This window comes from Nuphar pumila, chromosome 16 (genome assembly GCF_984573655.1).
Source record: "Nuphar pumila chromosome 16, dmNupPumi1.hap1.1, whole genome shotgun sequence".
NCBI lineage: Eukaryota > Viridiplantae > Streptophyta > Magnoliopsida > Nymphaeales > Nymphaeaceae > Nuphar > Nuphar pumila.
In genome coordinates, this window is record NC_143264.1 from 80,133,708 (window position 1) to 80,150,348 (window position 16,641).

Below are 16,641 nucleotides of genomic sequence, written 5' to 3' on the forward strand. Positions count from 1 at the left end.
AGTTTTTAAGTGGGAAGAAAAAGGAAAGTCGGCGTTTGGATGCACTGAAAGCTGGCGGGAGTTCAATTAGATATGGGGCTGGTGACCTATCTAACCCATATCCGTTTTCAGGCAGTAGTGTCGGATAATTGAAAGGTTGAGGACCTGCGCCCGAATTGAGCTTTACTTTATCTAATCCGTCCAAATAGATGCATGCTGGTCATCTGCATTCTCACCCAACATATGATCCTGACCGTTTATATACATTCAATTGGACTGTTAGAATTGACGTATGACATGCACGAGTGCTTGCAATGCCCTTGGATTTTTCTCAATATCATGTGATTGTAAATCACAATTGCAACACTTTTTCAAGGTTAGTGAAACATGAGAGGAGAATACCAAGCATCGAACCTTGGACCTATCGTTGAAAGACAATATCAATCATAAAGCCTTTACCGTTAGGCCAATGTCAAGTTGGTAGTTAGTGGAACATGAGAAAAGTAGATGTGACGGTTTTTGCCTTGATTCATGTAAAAATTCATCACAACCTTGTGACTAGGGGTGGTAATCGGGTCGGGTTGTCGGGTCAGCATACCTCAACAGGAACCCAGCTTGTTTATTAAACGGGTCGGCTGTAGCAAACACGAACCTGACCCATTTATTAAACGGGTAACCCGACATGACACGGTTAACCCGTTTAATAAACGAGTCGGGTCGGGTAAACGGGTTGGCAGGTTAGCAGGTTGGTTCGAGTAAACGGGTTGACCCGCCTGCCTAACCCATTTATTAAACGGGTCAGCCGGATTGGCGGGTTGGCATACTCCTAACATGAATCCGACCCGTTTAATAAACGGGTTAGGCGGGTCGACCCGTTTACGACACGAACCCATTTAAGCCAAACCCAAATCCGGCTAAGAAGCGGGTTGGCGGGTCGGGTGGGCCGGTAGTGTCAGATTTTGCCACCCCTATTTGTGACCAACAATCACAACTCCTATTCTCTCAGCTGTGATTGTTCATTCCCACATGTGATCAAAGCAAATATGACTCATAAGATAGTTTTTTTCCCTAGCTGGACATAGAAAACCTGAGAAACTTTACTACTAGTTGAGCTTGTCACTGGGCCTTTCCATTACAGGTTAGCTAGAATGGGAAGAAGGCCTGCCTTTGAGGAAAAATGTGTAGGGCAGTTCTACCTTGATTCCCGCTCGTTTAAATAGCTCATGTAGGTTGGTTTGAATTCGCCAACCTTATTCTAGTGACGGTATGTTGGGTTGAACACATGCTCGAACCCAATATAATTAGTGTCTGTGAGGGCTTTGCTTGTTTTGGTAGGGCGATCATGAACATCATCAAGCTCAATGGATGTTACGAGTTCGAAACCCCAAGGTCGCGAGGGCGCATCCTTTTTTTTCACTAGGCAAGTTGGGGTTAGGAAAACCCTCACGAGTTATTCAAAGTACCATTGGGTTTTGAACCTGCAACGTCCCACCACGAGGGGACGTGCATGGACAACTCCTACCAATCACGAGCGCATCCCTTGCCATAAGGCTGAAGTTGAGTGTAGTCTTTAGCGAGTAAGAGAAAATTAAGGCTTTCATACTAATTGTTCTGGACCATCATGTTTTTCACCTTTTTGCTTTGATGTGTATATCTCTTTGGCGCTCTAGAGTGCCCCACAAGGCCTTACGGCCTAAGAACCTCGTGTATTCGGACCCTCTCTTCCCCTATTGATGTACTTTGCTTTCAAGTATTTATAAAGAAGCTTTTTGCATCTCTCTCTCTTTGTGCTTGTGCATACGCGTACTCTTGCTTCCGCTCGTGCACGTGTGTTGTGCGTTGCTTGTGCGCTTAAAAGGTCTGCCTTCGGTGTGTGTGATTGCCCGAAGCTACGTCACGGGGGCCTTCGCTTCCCAGCCCGTGACAAGTTGGTACCAGAGCCTTGTCGACATTAGGAGTGACAATGGCGCCGAAGAAGATTGCCATGACTCCTTCAAGCAGTATGGTTCCTGTTGAAGAGGACTTCATGGTCGATGATCGGGTGTCATCCATCTCGCGCGATGTGGCGAAGCTGACTGGGTCAGTGACCAACATAGAAAAGTTGGTTAATGAAACTTGTGTCGCTTTTAGAGATCTCAATGCAGAGATCAAGACAGCAGTAGAGGGAGTGGAAGACTCGGTGAAAATTTTGCCACTAAACTTAACTACTCGGTGGAGGACTTTTCCACCAGATTTGATGATTTGCTGGATCGGTTCAACATCATGGCTGCTGAATTGGATGTTGTTTGACGAAAGAATAAACAGTTAGAGCGGCAATTGAGAACTGCCCCGGTTGGCGGTGTTGTGACATACGTGGATAGACCACGTTACAGGCTACCTGAGCCCGCAAAGTATAAAGGCACGCGGGACTCAAAGGATCTCGAGAATTTTATCTACGAGATGAACCAATTTCTAGAAGCTGCGAGGATAGAGGATGACACAAATAGACTGCGCACCGCAACAATATATTTTGCGGATGAAGCGACCATTTGGTGGAGACGTCGCTTAGGTGATGTTCGACGGGGATTGGTTGTTATAGTCTCATGGGAAGACCTCCAGAAGGAAATGCGAGACTACTTTCTACCTAAAAAACAAGAGAAAATGGCCCACAAAAGGTTATTGGCATTGAAACATACAGGGTCAGTACATGACTATGTCAAGGCATTCTCTTCGATAATGTTGGAAGTGGAGAGAATGGATGATGAGGATCGATTGTTTTACTTTGGCAACAGGTTGCAAGGATGGGCAAACCAAGAACTCATTCTGCATGACCCCGCAACACTAGCTGAGGCGCTTGCAGTTGCAGAGAAACTTGCCAAGCTGGATAGGAATGACCCTGCATTTCAAGGCATACGGCAGGGAAATGATCACAACAATCGAAGGAATAATCGAAGGAACGACCAAGGACAAAATGCTGGTCGGAGAAACCAGCAGAATCATGACCGGCAAGATAGCCAAAATAATAATCAGAATTGGAATAACTTTCAAGGTGGTAATTATCGTCGCTGTGACTGTCGCATCTACCATGAGGATCATTGGCAATATACATGTCCCAATAGGAACCGTGGTCAAGGGAATAGAGATAAACGCGCACCCCGAGTTGCGAATGCTGTTCAGGGTGAGGAAGCGGATCAACCTGCAGAGGCGCCAACAGTTGGCACAATGCAGATGATGAATGCAGTAAAGGTCACAACTAGTGTAGAACCGATAGTATGCAAAGAATTGATGTATTTGAAACTTTTGCTCAACGGAAGTCTTACCAAGGCATTGGTAGACACGGGTGCCATGCACAACTTCATCTCGCGTGAAGAAACAAAACGGTTGGGATTACAGTGAGAGCAAAAAGAGAGCCGCATGAAAGCGGTTAATTCAGAGGCTAAAGCCATCTACAGTGTCGCTCGGGATGTACCAGTGCGAATCCACAACTGGTCAGGAAGAATCGCATTATCGGTCGCACCCATGGATGATTTTAAAGTCATCATCGGGATGGAATTCTTGAGAAGCAACAAAGCAGTGTCGATGCCCCACCTCAACGTTGTCAGCTTTGAGAGTGAGAGTCAGCCCTGCATGGTTACTGCGATGATGAGGAAGCCTTGTGAGCGTTTGGTGTATGCGCTCCAGTTGAAGAGAGGTATGAAAAGTGGTGACGAGACTTTTCTTGTCACAACCCGTGCTACAGATGAGGTAGAAAAAGTCGTGGATGTCCCAGAGGCCTTAGCGCCAGTATTGAAGGAGTTTGGTGATGTTATGTCCGGCGAGATGCCGAAAAAGCTACCTCCGAGGCGGGAGATAGATCATTAGATTGAATTAGTATCGGGTGCACGACCACCCGCAATGGCTCCTTATCGCATGGCAATTCCTGAGCTGCAGGAATTACGCAAACAATTGGATGATATGCTCGGAGCGGGGATCATCCAACCTTCCAAAGCTCCCTTTAGAGCACCTGTGTTGTTTAAGCAAAGCATGATGGGTCGAAGCGGTTGTGCATCGACTATAGGGCACTAAACAAAATGACGGTAAAGAATAAGTACCCGCTTCCTTTGATTGTGGACTTGTTTGATCAACTTGGAAATGCTAAGGTCTTCTCTAAGTTGGATTTAAGATCTGGCTACTGGCAAGTCAGAGTTGCAGAAGGTGATGAGCCAAAAACTACATGTGTAACACGATATGGAGCGTTCGAATTTCTAGTCATGCCCTTTGGCTTGACGAACGTGTCCGCTACCTTTTCGACCCTAATGAATAAGATCTTCTACCCGCACCTCGACAAGTTTGTCGTCGTGTATTTGGATGACATAGTGGTGTATAGCGACTCGATGAAGCAACATGTTCAGCACCTTCAGATCGTGTTTCAGACTTTGAAAGACCATGAGTTATATGTCAAGCGAGAGAAGTGTCTATTCGGCCAGATGGAAGTCCATTTTCTAGGGCATATTGTGGGAGGAGGCACTCTCAAAATGGACCATAAGAAGATTGAAGCTATTCAAGCATGGGAGCCGCCCTCTAAGGTTCCTGAGTTGCGCTCTTTCTTGGGGCTTGCAAATTATTACCGGCGCGTCATCAAGAGATACTCCCAGATCGCAGCTGCGCTCACAGATCTGTTGAAGAAAGATAGACCATGACTATGGTCTGATGCCTGCCAGAAGGCTTTCGTTGGGTTGAAGCATGCCTTGACCGAGGAACCAGTGCTAAAGTTGCCTGACTGTCGGCAAACGTTTGAAGTACAGACCGATGCGTCTGACTTTGCTATTGGTGGGGTGTTGCTCCAAGAAGGACATCCTATCGCATTTGAAAGCCGAAAGTTGAACGACGCTGAACACCGATACACTGTGCACGAATGCAAGATGTTGGCGGTTGTGCATCGTCTCCGCACTGACAACGTTGCGACAAACTACTTCCAAACTCAGAAGAAGCTGAGTCCAAGGCAAGCGCGTTGGCAAGATTTCTTGGCAGAATTTGATATGGTCATCGAGTATAAGTCAGACAGGACCAATGTTGTGGTCGACGCCTTGAGTCGAAAGACGAAACTTACAGTTTTGCTCGCTTAGGAGGGCATGTGAGCCAACCGACGAGCGATCTTCTTGAACAAGTGCGAGAAGCTTCGAAAAGTGACTCAATGGCTCAACAATTGATTGCATTGGTGAAGAAAGGAAATATGCAAAGATTCTGGCTAGAGGATGGTTTGCTCCGCGCTGCGGGCGATCATCTATATATTCTGCGACAAGATACCTTGAGGAGGTGCTTGATGCACGAGTGCCATGATACTACTTGGGAGGGTCACCCAGGACAACAGAGGGCCTTGGCATTGTTGGAACGTGTATTCTACTGGCCGCAGATGCGCGATGACGTAGATGCCTATGTGCGAACTTGCTTGATTTGCCAACAAGACAAACCCATCAATCAGAGACCCGGTGGACTACTGGAGCCTCTACCTATGCTTAGTCGCCCGTGAGAGTGCATAACCACATACTTCATTGTAAGCTTGTCGAAAGCACAATGTTGCAGTTCAATTTATGTGGTTGTGGATAGGTTCTCAAAGTATGCTATCTTCGTGCCTGCCCCTGCCACCTGCTCAGCCGCTGATACTGCAAAGTTATTCGTGCGAAACGTAATTAAGCATTGGGGAATTCCAGAGAGCATCGTCAGTGATCGTGATGCACGCTTCACTGGCAAGTTTTGGCGAGAAGTGTTTCACTTAATGGGGACGAACTTGCATTTCAGCACAAGTTTCCACCCCCAAACCGACGGACAAACATAGAGAATAAACGGCATGCTGGAGGAATACCTGCGATACTTTGTTAGTGCCAACCAAAGGGATTGGGTTGATTTACTTGATGCGGCTCAATTCAGCTATAACCTTCAAAAGAGCGAGTCATCCGACCATAGTCCATTTGAAGTCACAACTGGACAACAACCGCATACTCCACACTCCCTTGATGCACGAGGGCGTGGAAAAATACCTTATGCATACCAGTTTGTCAGGAACTGGCAATATCAGACAGAGTTGGCGAGGGCATATCTAAACAAGACAACCAAGCGCATGAAGAAATAGGCAGATGAGAAGCGTCACCCAACAGAATTTCGAGTTGGAGACAAAGTGTTGGCCAAGCTCTTTCCTGACCGCACAACTATCTTTCGGGGCCACCACCGAGGCCTTATTCGCAAGTATGATGGTCCCTTCACCATTATCAAACGTGTGAGAAACTTGGCGTATCGGCTGGACTTGCCAGCAAACTTTCAAGTGCACCTGGTATTTCATATATGCAACCTGAAGCCATTCCACGAAGATGAAGGAGATCCTCAACGGAGCATGCCTCAATGTGCTTCGATCCTGCAGCGAGCTCCTTCAATAGTTAGTGTACCAGGTAGAGATCCTGATATCATCCTCAACCATTCCAACAACTATCTAGGGGAAGTCAAAAAGTACTTAGTGCAGTGGAAGGGATTGTCAGAATGTGAAGCCACCTGGGAGAAAGCCAGTTGCATGTTTCAGCATCGACAGCTTGTAGAAGGCTACCATGAACAATTGGCGTCGAGGACGGCACCAACTTAGGCGGGGGAGCGTGTTCCGAACCGCCATGTTTTTTACCTTTTTGCTCTGATGTATATACCTCTTTGGCACTCTAGAGTGCCCCACAAGGCCTTACAGCCTAAGAACCCCGTGTATTCGGACCCTCTCTTCCCCTCTTGATATACTTTGCTTTCAAGTATCTATAAAGAAGCTTTTTGCATCTCTCTCTCTCTTTGTGCTTGTGTATACGCGTACTCTTGCTTTCGCTCGTGCGCGTGTGTTGTGCGTTGCTTGTGCGCTTAAAAGGCCTTCCTTCGGTGTGTGTGATTGCCCGAAGCTACGTCACGGGGGCCTTCGCTTCCCAGTCCGTGACACTAATAAGCTTGCGGGTGAGCAAGGTGTCTTTCTTTTGCTATTAAAAAAACTCAATAAAGTTAGCAACAAATATATTAAAAAACATCTAAAATTAAGACACCCAAACATAGTGACAAAAGTTTTAAACGACAATTTCTCATTTTTCAAAAACTCGAAAGAAATTACAAAATTTTTAGAATTTTTTTCGTCAAAATCTCGGCAATAAAAAATAAAATAAAAAAAATAAAATTTATTTTTTATAAGAAAATATTAATAAAAATACATGTTTTTTGCTATAAATATATAGCAGTTTAAAACATAAATATAGCGTTTAAATCGCGGTATTTATGTTTTTTCATAAATCTTGCAAGAAATTGCCATTTTAAACTTTCAGGCAATTTCTAGTGATATTATAGCGAGATTTTCATAAATCTCGTGATATTTGTCACTATGCACCCAAACCCACAAATTAAAAAATCTGGCATTCAACTTGGACCTTGATATTGGGCAGGTAAGGCCGGGTGGTCATGTCCTCGAATCAAAGTTTTATCTTGCAAGGAAGCAGGTCCATTAAGTGACCCGGTTTTCGTTGAGAAAAAGACTTTATTAAATTGGTTCGGAGAAAAAAATGAGAACCAGACCACTTATGGGTAATGCCATTTACAAGCTCAATCAACATAGGCTCCAAAACTTGCCCAATTTCGTATAATGCACGCATGAGCTGACCCGTTATTGGACAAATTTTGCACTTGGGCGTACCCAATCTAATTAATAAGATCCGGATCAGATGTCTGGTCGAATCCGATCCACTTACACCCCCCAGGTCAAGCATAGCTACAGTTTCTCTCTCTCTGGTTTGCGAAATTCTGCTTGTGGAGATGATGCTCAGGTACGCCAATTTAATCTACAGCATCCTCTACGATTCACTCGATGCACCCTTCACGGCTTAACAGAGGTTCATCTCCGCCAGAAGACCGGAAATTCGACGCATTCTGTGCTTTCCTTGACGGTTTCCGGTCGTTCAATAAATTGGGTTCGTGAGAGTACCCTCGTTGTTTGACGGAAATGAATCTGTGCAGATATTCTGTTTTGTCGAATTGAGGTCTAGATTTTTGTGTGTTGGTTATCTTATTGTCAACCCCTTTTCGATTTGGGTTGTGATTCGGATTTTTTCTCTTTTGTGTGTTGATGCTTTATGCATCGACTTGTTTGGTACATGCTTTCCTCCAGAAGATTGGTAGCAGCTATTCGTGGTTGGGACGTTCAGAAGAGGGCGTTTACGTCCGATGGCGCTGTCGTCGGGCCGAGTTCGTCTCCTCAAGCCCGAGATGATCATGTAATGATGAATCACTTCTACCTGATTTTGCTGCTGTTTTGTTTGGTCAATGTGCTCTTTTAGTCTTCTTGATTGTTTGGTTCTTGTGTTTGATCTTCAAATTTGCTCACCGTTTTGCATGAATCACTTACCCAGATTTCTGAGTCTAAGTTGGTTCAAATGATAGTTGGGGATGTTTGCGATTCGCGCGATATTGTAGTTGTTCCACAACGGAATTTCCAACTTATCTCAATTTCCTGGATAAGTGGGCAAAAACAAAAGCTTCTTTTTGACAATCAAGCCGGGAGTTCACCTCAATGGGACTTGGAACATGAGATCCCTTGGTTAAAATAGTGACCTTCAGTATATTTGAGCAACCAAATGCTTGGTTTCCATTTGATTTGCGATGCAAACTAACCCATTACTAAAGATATGGCAGAAATAAGTATAGAAAAATGACTCCAGTATAGAGACCTTCGTTGGTGCACTAGTCAATTGTGTGCCATCGTTGATAAACACCAGAATAAGCAAATATTCATTGGGTGAAGAGCAACACCTGGAGTACAAGCTTCTACAGCCGGGTCACTCTAACCTGATCCAGCTATCTTATTCGACCCAGATACTCCTTACGATATAATGAACCAACTATAGTTCTGGACTGGACATAAGGCAATGGTTCTTGTTACTTGGGAATGTTTTGGCTTTTTTAAACAGGACCTGCTTCCATGGCTGCTCACAAATTTTGAATCTCGAAAGCATCATTCCGATGTCGGCAGCTTCTATTTTCACAAATACTGGTAAACTAAGAGTAAATTGAATACTATACAAAAATATTCGTAAAAAGATTTATGTTGAGAGCATAGATGACTGTCAATTATATGAAGTCATGATTTTGAAAGCTTAACCTGGTGTACATCTTTTATGCTTGTGTATGTATAGGCATTAACACAGCTTTCCTTAAGCAATGCTCCTGTGCTGCCTTATTCAAAAATTCCTGTATTTTGCATGCTTATTCAGATATAACCCATATCCATACTGTTAAACCCCTGTACTTGTGCATGCGTATGTCTTTGGATGGAAGCTATGATCAAAAGTATCTACAAAGAGTTTGCTGGTTCTATTATGCGTTTGGCATTCAAGTGGCAATTTTAATTATACTTTGATAATCTGAAGTTGTTACAAAAAACCGAATTGCCAAAATCAGCTACAAGAGAAAAATTTAAGCTGGTTCCTTGACATGGTAGCTGTTGATGATGCTTGCAATAACTATTCTTTTGGATGTAATGCTCCTCCAGTGAGTGCAAGATCAAATGATTGTCTTCACATGCACCCTCTAAAATTGGTTGTGCTTGCAAGAGCACATCCTGGCGAAAGACTGAAATATATAGGCTTGTGTAAGACTTTCTCACGTCTTGCAGCAACTGCTAGAAAGAAATTATAGTAGGGAACATTTTGCTATTTCTGGCACTGGTCTTCCAAAATTTTCATAATTTATGAAAACCTCTTTGCTGATAATGAGATTGTAAATTTGCGATCTTTACCTAAATAAATATCATGAAGAGGAGCTCTTTCTTCCTCATGTTCAGGAGGTTTATTGGATGGGAATCCAAAGATAGAGAGAAAGAAGAAACCTATTGTGTAAATGAATGGAGGGTAAGCATTACACAATTTCCAATACTAATGAAACCGTAGAAGACATCTTACTAGTTAGTGGTTATGCTTGTTCATCTTGTTTCATAGATTTATAGTGCCGTCCATCTTTGACAACTAAGCTAACTAATCTAAATCAATGTAAAATAATATCACAAATCTAAAATAATAAATAATAATAATTAGAGAATCTAAAATTCTATACCTTGATGAAAGTAAACATGAGGTTTATGCGAAAATAAAACAACTAAAACTCTATATAATCATAATCCTGATATATGTTGTGGGGTCTGCCTAATCTCAAATTGATTATCCAAAAGAAAAAACAGAACCTAAGAAATTGAAAATATGAAGGTAGATATATGCAGACCGGGTTAAGCAAGTGGGTTAACCTGGTAAGCTCCGTCAGATCAGTGGGTCATCCTGCTGGATTTTCAAACTATTTGCTGGCATTTGGTTTATGTGTTTTCTATGTCAGTCTTACTTTCTTGTCCTCTACATGGTGTATTTGTGTCTTTCTTTCATTCTTTATATGAAGAGTTTTGGCAGGTCTTCTTTTGTTATTCTAAGTTCCTCTTTACACAGGCTTGGGATACACCAGGTACAATGTAAGGGATGTGGATAGTGAAATATTGGGGTAAGAATGCCTTGCTTCATCCAATGGCAAAAATTGGGGTTTTTGCTAGTTTTAGCTTTTGAATTTGATGTTTGTTTCAATTTTCGGCATATGTTGCATTTGTGTAGTGGAGAATAACGTGATTATTGGCTCTCCTTTGTCTTGTTTACAGGTACTTCTTGTGATACTATTTATTGAATTGTTGTGAGAGTGTTTCTGTTGGAACAAGTGTTTTTAGAGATGCCTTCTTGAAGTTCATAATGATCATTTACTCTCTGTTATGTTGGTTTAGTAAAATGTTTCCTTATAACTACTGCTAAAGCTGTCTTGCTTTCACCATACACTTTGTTTGTCTAACTAACCCCTAAGCAAGGATATGGGTAATAATTATTATGCGGTCATAATCTAGCCTATCTAGGTTTGAATTCTATTATCATAAATTACCAGCCCGGCTCTTTGCCAAATGACTTACTGGCACATATTCATGTTCAACTTGCAATACTTATCAGCATAATATGTACACATATAGACAGAAAAATGATCATCATATCATGTTCATGTCATGAAATTGTGTTGTTTCCTGTTCTTTTTTCCTTTTGCAGTTGATAATGCTTGTACTTTATTTATTTATTATAGCCAATTTTCTTTCTTTGGATTGAGTGATTTTTAATTGATTTAATAATGCTTTTCTTATGTAATAAAATCTCATCAGAATTCAGGTCTTCAAAGGACAGTATACCCTGCCAAATTGACCTCAATGGTGTCACAGTCTCCTCCTCCATCTTTGGAGAATATAGTCTTTCGGTCCTGACCAGAGGAATGATTTGTCTGGAAAGAGAGGGCATGGAGACATGCAGCAAGTGCACTTAGCAAAATTGGATTCAAGTGATGGGAGTAGTCTTTATGCAAAGTTAGTGGTAATACTGAATCCCCCCTCTCAACATTTTTCCTCTCTGTTTCTTTTGAGTATGTTCTTCATATCATTAGTTGTGATTAAAAGATTGGTTCAGTGTTAGTTTTTATGTGCATTTTTATAGGAGGCTTTATGCCTGCATGACAGTTTTAGCATTTGTAAAGAGCATCAATTTTTCTTGATGTTGTTCTAGGTTGGGGCTGATCGATTAAAGACATGAGTTAGAGAGGTAGCTGGTTTTAAAACGACTGGATGAAACTATTATCAGGATGCAGTCATCTAACAAATAACTATGGCATCTAACAAATAACTATGGCTGAATAAGACTTCCTTGGTTTGTCCAGCGGTTTCATGCTTTTTAAGGTTTAGATGATACATGTGCTCATTGCTTTGTGCTAGTTACTTCTTGTAGGTCCCATTGCCATATGCCATTTTTTTGTTGCGGTACATATAGATTGTGGGTTCTTGGAGGGTACCTGCTATTTTTTTTCTTCAAATTTTACCTTATTCGGTAAAGCTTTTTTGGCGTCTAACGACGTCTCTTTCTTTTTTGTCATCGTGCGTTCGAGGGTGTAACTGTCTTCTTTCTATTATTATTTTTTTTGTAGAAGGGGTCATAATACGCTTTGGCAGTGCCGACTGTTGGGAAGGAAGAAACACATAATGTTTTGGATGTGAAGAAAACACACGTTGTTTTACATAGATGGTCGGATAATGGTATGCATAATCAATGGTGTTATGTATTAATGAGAATGAGAATGATAGGTAACGTGGTGTTGTGATTTGCATGGGTATACTAGAGATGTTAATGGATACATGTAGAGTGGATGAGTACATGAGCTGTTTACGTAGATGAATGTGTAATGGATATATTGTTGATAATGTCATGTGCATAATTGTGGGTGTTGTCATAATCTATGCTTTAACAATGCCAACTGTTGGGAAGAAGAAGAGAACACCTCTTAACTTAAACTGTCACCATATTGTATTTCCTCAAACACAAATTGATCAATGCTTAATCTCAGCCACCATCCACTTGTTATAAGGAAGGCTGCACCATGGTTGCCAGTTGAGGAAGCGGGAGCGGGAAGCAATACGGGAAGCGGGAGCAGGAAGCGAGGCACTTTCAAAATTTTAGGAAGTGGGAAGCGTGGGACCACTTAGGAGCGTTTCGGGAATCATCTCGGAAGCGACCTAGGAAGCGAACCGGAAGCAACCTAGGAAGCGAAAAAAATAAAAATAAAAAATAAAAAATACAAAAAATTAAAAAAAAATGGGGGAAACATGGGGAAAGCGCGGGGAAGCATGATGGTAAGCACTCTTCCCATTAAAAGGAAGCGAGTTACCCATTAAAGGGAAGCACACTTTCCATTTAAAAGTGGCGCTTCCCCGCGCGTTTTGGAAGCGCGATGTTTCGCACTTCTGAAGCGTGCTTCCCCACTTACCTAGGCACTTTCGGTAACTTTGGGCTGCACTGTTTAATCTTAACATCCACTTGTTACAACGAAGGCTACATGCAATTTCAATTGAAAGACGATCGTGCAATGGGTTATTTGGTGAAGGTGGCAATTGTATCCAATATGGGCACCAAACATACGATTTCGAAAAAGGTGGCGCCTTTCTGTAACTTTGCACGAGTCCCTTTATTTGATAAATACTATAAGAAAAAAAATAGAATTGAGTTGATGTTTTTTTTTGTGGCTGACGAAGGTTGATAGACAAGGAAGAGCCCCAGAGGGAAAACATTGGGAAAGTCTTGCAACTTCGTTGTTCGATATTTAGTTTCTTTCATTTATAATTATTGTTCATTGTTTTGCATCTGGTTTGTTTTTGGGATATGTTTGACTTCTATTGGTCGATTGTTTGTTGTTTCTTTGATTTAGAATTAATGTAGGCTTCATTGTTTTTTTTTCCGGTGTTGTGATTGATAGTTTAGGTTGACACATGTTCCCTTCTCCTTTCCAACAGTTAACATCGCCAAAGCGTGGATTATGGAAACACCCACAGTCATGTACATGGCATCACCGTCCATGTATCCATTATCCATCCATCCATATGAACCACCCATGTAATCTTCCACTTTACATGTATTTATTAACATCCTTAGCATACCATGCACATCACATCACTACATTACATAAAATTTTTATTCTCATTGATACATTACACCATTGACTATGTATATCATTCTTCGACCATCCATGTAAAACATCGTGTGCTCCTTTAACATTCAAAATATCGTGTGCTTTTCTCTCTTTCTCAACAATTGGTGCCACAAAAGTATATTATGACCCACTCTGCAAAATAAAAAAATAAAAATAAAGATAATTATACCCTCAAACACACAATGACAAAAAAAGAAAGAGACGTCGCTAAATGCCAAAAAAGCTTCACCGAAATAAGTGAAATTTGAAAAAAAAAACAAGTACTTTCTAAGGACCCACAACTTATGCATGGCGCAACAAAAAGATGACTTGTGACGATGGAGCCTACAAGAAGGGGTATCTGTCATAAGGCAATGAGCACACATATCACCTAAACCTTAAAAAACACGAAGCCGTTAGACCAATCAATGATGTCTCAACATACTATTGAGAATGATACTATTTGGCAAAGGTTTGTGCTTTCTGGCTCACTAGCTCTTTGTCTAATAGGAGACAAATTCAACAATATTGTTTGGTCAATTAACTCTGTATGAAGCATCAATGTAGAAGTCTATGAGTGAGGATGATTTTGTAAAAGTTGTGAATAATGCATTAGTTCATGGATATGGACCATATCCGGGCTCTGGTTTTCTTGAAATCAACATGGACAGATTTTCTTGGTTTGCTGGAGGGACAGGATCAGTTTTATCCGATTTTAAAGTTCCACCTGAAGTTCACAAGTTGGTTACTGGGTGGATGTCATTTCCTTTATCTTTGATGCATGTACATGATTATGTATCAAACATAACAGCTCTTATTGGCGATTCAGCTCATACTATTCATCCTTTGGCTGGTCAAGGGGTTAACTTGGGTTTTTGGTGATGCACACTCACTGTCAAAGGTTATTGCTGAAGGTATCTTGGTAGGCAGTGACATTGGAGCGGTATGAACTCTTCATCTTCTTACCTGTTTATGATATTTTTGGTTAATATACTATTTGATTGATAGATGCTTGGTAACCATCTTCATGTTATTCTAGAAGTACCTCCTTGTCATTATATTTGTGAGTCTGCTTCCTATTTGTGTTGCATTTTTTTTTGTTTCATTTGGGGAGCGCAAAAATCTCTTTTGGAATTATGGTAAATATATTTTTCTAGTCTGCTTTTATATACAAATGTTCTTGGACGATAATATAATTGGTTCACTCAGTAGAAAAAAGTGTTCCAAGATACATGTGAAAGACATTAGCAATAAAAGAACGAGCTTGCATATTTTGTGAAGGATACATATTCATCACGTGGGTGAGCAGATCCAGTGATCGGGGCAGAACACTTTTTGCAGAACACTTATAAAGTGTTCTGCCCCAACAGGGGAAGCCACGTAGTGGCTGCCCCCATATAAAAAAAGGGGAGCCCCCCTATTAAAGAGGGACCCCAGACATCGTACTTATTAAGTATGCTGGCCTGATCACCATATCTGGTCTCATCACGTGGAGACACATTTAGCCTATTAGACACATGAGGAAAACAGTATACATGTGGACACTAGGAGAAGCAATTTGAAAAAATGGTCTTTTCTGTTGCTTGATTAGAGAAAATACTTATTTAGATACTCTGTATACTATGGAGTTTTTCCCATCATTTTATTGTCTTCATGTTATTTGTATTCTTATTTCTAATCACAGGAAATATCATTTCATGCTTTCATGTTCTTATATGTATCACCTTTTGTTGCTGTGTGCAATCTAATGGAAAAAGATCCAGCGTCCTATGTCTCTCCTTTCTATTCTTCTCTTTTCTGGGATGGACAGCGAAATAATAATAAGTTTCAATGTTTCATTAAGTTTTTTTTATGAAAGGCAAGCTGGGGTTAGGCAGACACCCACCAGTTACACAACATACCATTGGGTTTTGAACTTGCAATGTCCCAACACATGGTGATGCACACTAACAGCTCCTACCAAACAAGCAGAGCCCCCCGTTGGTAAGTTTCATTAAGTTTGTATTAAGTGTTTCACCATGGTATGAGCACAAATGCTAAAAAATGAATTTCTAACGTGGGTGCAATTTTTTTTCTTTGAAGTCCTGCAAGTTGCTAATTGACAATTCGTGTCTTGTTTAAGAGAGGGATTCAGGGAGCTGGTACGACTAAGTGTAAAAAGGACTTGAGAACGTTAAAAAAAAAGATCCCTCAACATGGTTTTGATGCCATACAAAGTGGAAGAGTAACATCTCTTACAGTAAACAATGAACATTTACTAATCCTAGTCTAACATCAGTCAAGATGGAGACACTATTCCTAACATATGTATTTGCTAAATATAAAAAAAAGAACTCTTTTCCTAGTTCTCTCAATCCACATGCTACATTCATCAAAAGTAGCTAAGCTAATTGTCTTCTCTCAAAACAAAAAAGATAATTGACGTTTCTTGAACACTGCAGGTTTCTTTATTGAAAAAATATGAAAAAGAAAGGACGCTCACAAATCTCACAATGATGGCAATCATGGATGGATTTCAGAGGGCCTTCTCAGTTGACATTGTGCCAGTAAATATCCTTTGAGCCATTGCATTTCATAGTGCTCAACATTTTGGCCCTCTCAAAAGAAATATAATTTCATATGCAAGTGGCGAGAGGAAATTGCCCGTATTCTTTTGACTGTATTTGTCATTGATACTGCTGCCAGGCGAGTTTCTCTAAATTACATTGCCATATTCCATATCCTGATCTATTTCTGTTTGATAGTAAAAAGATGCACAGAGAAGTCTTGCTGGGAAAGTTGAATTCTGTCATCTTGTACGTCCATGCATTTTTTTGTATAAATAGACGCATACCATGTTGTAGAATAGCCTCATGTATAGTCCATAAAAAAATCATGAAATATTTAACTTGAATAGAAATTTTCGATGGAGTACGAGAATTGCTTCAGGGCTTTACCCATCTCATTTTGTGATCTGCACTTTTTGTGCAACAGGTAAATCGACAACACCCAGCATTCCATAAGAATACTTGTGCTAATAGTATTGCAAGTAGCCACTATCATTGCTGTCGTATTTCCTATTCTCTGCTAGTGATTACTTTCCAGTTACCACCTCCATTGTCGTCCATCAGTACCTTCATTGTC

The 16,641-nt window shown here is 41.1% G+C and overlaps 1 long non-coding RNA gene and 1 pseudogene across 2 annotated transcripts; both read left to right on the forward strand.

Annotated features, from left to right (window-relative positions):
- The first annotated feature begins 7,720 nt into the window (after positions 1 to 7,720).
- Positions 7,721 to 12,680, forward strand: LOC149813791 (uncharacterized). Its single transcript, XR_016428267.1, has 3 exons — positions 7,721 to 7,769; positions 8,114 to 8,216; positions 11,174 to 12,680. It is a non-coding gene; the product is annotated as an uncharacterized LOC149813791 (long non-coding RNA).
- Positions 12,681 to 13,878: 1,198 nt separating this feature from the next.
- On the forward strand, positions 13,879 to 16,428 carry LOC149813792 (uncharacterized; annotated as a pseudogene). Its single transcript, XR_016428266.1, has 2 exons — positions 13,879 to 14,461; positions 15,960 to 16,428. The product of XR_016428266.1 is annotated as an uncharacterized LOC149813792 (transcript).
- The last annotated feature ends 213 nt before the right edge of the window (positions 16,429 to 16,641 follow it).